A 2,500-nucleotide genomic window follows, 5' to 3' on the forward strand; every position below is an offset into this window, starting at 1 on the left:
GTCAAGGGGACACGCTGACGAAAGTAGGCTCGTCGGTGAAAATCGGCAGCGCAGATTTTTCGACGAACAGGGGCTGGATGCTGGACCGGCCGGGCCAGGCAGGAAAATTCGTCAGGGGGGCACGCTGACGAAAAGAGGGGCTGCCGCGTGGAAAATCGGCAGCGCAGATTTTTCGACGAACATTCGTCAGGGGGGCACGCTGACGAAAAGAGGGGCTGCCGCGTGGAAAATCGGCAGCGCAGATTTTTCGACGAACAGGGGCTGGATGCTGGACCGGCCGGGCCAGGCAGGAAAATTCGTCAGGGGGGCACGCTGACGAAAAGAGGGGCTGCCGCGTGGAAAATCGGCAGCGCAGATTTTTCGACGAACATTCGTCAGGGGGGCACGCTGAGGAAAACAGGGGCTGCCGCGTGGAAAATCGGCAGCGCAGATTTTTCGACGAACATTCGTCAGGGGGGCACGCTGAGGAAAACAGGGGCTGCCGCGTGGAAAATCGGCAGCGCAGATTTTTCGACGAACAGGGGCTGGATGCTGGACCGGCCGGGCCAGGCAGGAAAATTCGTCAGGGGGGCACGCTGACGAAAAGAGGGGCTGCCGCGTGGAAAATCGGCAGCGCAGATTTTTCGACGAACAGGGGCTGGATGCTGGACCGGCCGGGCCAGGCAGGAAAATTCGTCAGGGGGGCACGCTGACGAAAAGAGGGGCTGCCGCGTGGAAAATCGGCAGCGCAGATTTTTCGACGAACAGGGGCTGGACTGGCCGGGCCAGGCAGGAAAATTCGTCAGGGGGGCACGCTGACGAAAACAGGGGCTGCCGCGTGGAAAATCGGCAGCGCAGATTTTTCGACGAACAGGGGCTGGACTGGCCGGGCCAGGCAGGAAAATTCGTCAGGGGGGCACGCTGACGAAAGTAGGCTCGTCGTGGAAAATCAGCAGCGCAGATTTTTCGACGAACAGGGGCTGGACGCTGGACTGGGCCAGGCAGGAAAATTCGTCAGGGGGGCACGCTGACGAAAACAGGGGCTGCCGCGTGGAATGGCAGCCTACACGCAGATGCGAATTCGGCAGCGCACGATGGCTTGAGCAGGTCATGGGTTCGACTTGGCGCGATCTGAAACCTGGACGAGGGACTGTCGACGCTGGACGAGCCAGCGCGGTGGCCTGTCGTGCCCCGTTCAGGGGGGGCCTGCCGCGGAGACAGCCCTCGCGGGCTCGACAGCGCAGGCCAGCGTCCCCGACGTCGCTGGCCGCGGCAGGCGAGCTGCCGGGGTTCCCGCATTCCTACAAGAAAACGTCGTGCTTTCCACATGAAACCAATCCAGTAAAATCAGCCATATTTTTATGAGGCTGCCCACTGAATTTGGGGTCATTCCGGGCCGGTTCCTAGTTTTGCGGATTTACTCGATTTCTAATGGTAGGAAAATTAAAACAAATACTTCCCGACCTCGAAAAATTCTGGGAAAATTAATGAAGGTGGATTGGATTTTTGCCAACCTCTCTGCAAAATTTCAGCTCAAAATACCAAGAAATGAATTTTTTAGAGGGGGGGTGACAGCTGGGACCTAGTAGTGTCTCCCCCTGCCAGAGCTGCAATGACACTTATTGCTCTTTAGGGAGCCACCAGGCCGGCGCCCCTCAAAGACCACACGCGCGCGCGCGCCCGCCCGCGCTGGGCGCTGGGGCGCTGGGGCCTGAGGGCCTGGGGCCCTTGGGGGCCCTTGGGCGCTTGGGCGCGCGCGCGCGGCCCCCGCAGCCATGCCGCGCCGCGCGACGCGCGGACAGCCCCTGCTGGCTTGCTCTCTCGCCCGCGGGGGGGCTGCCTTCGGGCCCTGGCCCCCCGCGTTCTGGCCTGCCCCCTGCGGGGGAGAGGCTAGGCGCTGCAGGGGCCAGCCCGACGTCGCTGGCCGCGGCAGGCGACAGCCCCTGCTGGCTTGCTCTCTCGCCCGCGGGGGGGCTGCCTTCGGGCCCTGGCCCCCCGCGTTCTGGCCTGCCCCCCGCGTGGGAGAGGCTAGGCGCTGCAGGGGCCAGCCCGACGTCGCTGGCCGCGGCAGGCGACAGCCCCTGCTGGCTTGCTCTCTCGCCCGCGGGGGGGCTGCCTTCGGGCCCTGGCCCCCCGCGTTCTGGCCTGCCCCCCGCGTGGGAGAGGCTAGGCGCTGCAGGGGCCAGCCCGACGTCGCTGGCCGCGGCAGGCGAGCCGCCGGGGTTCCCGCATTCCTACAACAAAACGTCGTGCTTTCCACATGAAATCAATCCAGTAAAATCAGCCATATTTTTATGAGGCTGCCCACTGAATTTGGGGTCATTCCGGGCCGGTTCCTATTTTTTCCGATTTCCTCGATTTTTAATGGTAGGAAAATAAAAAAAAATACTTCCCGACCTCGAAAAATTCTGGAAAAATTAATAAAGTTGGATTGGATTTTTGCCAACCTCTGTGCAAAATTTCAGCTCAAAATACCAAGAAATGAATTTTTTAGAGGGGGGGTGACAGCTGGGACCTAGTA

The sequence above is a fragment of the Populus nigra genome, chromosome 2 (assembly GCF_951802175.1).
Source record: "Populus nigra chromosome 2, ddPopNigr1.1, whole genome shotgun sequence".
NCBI lineage: Eukaryota > Viridiplantae > Streptophyta > Magnoliopsida > Malpighiales > Salicaceae > Populus > Populus nigra.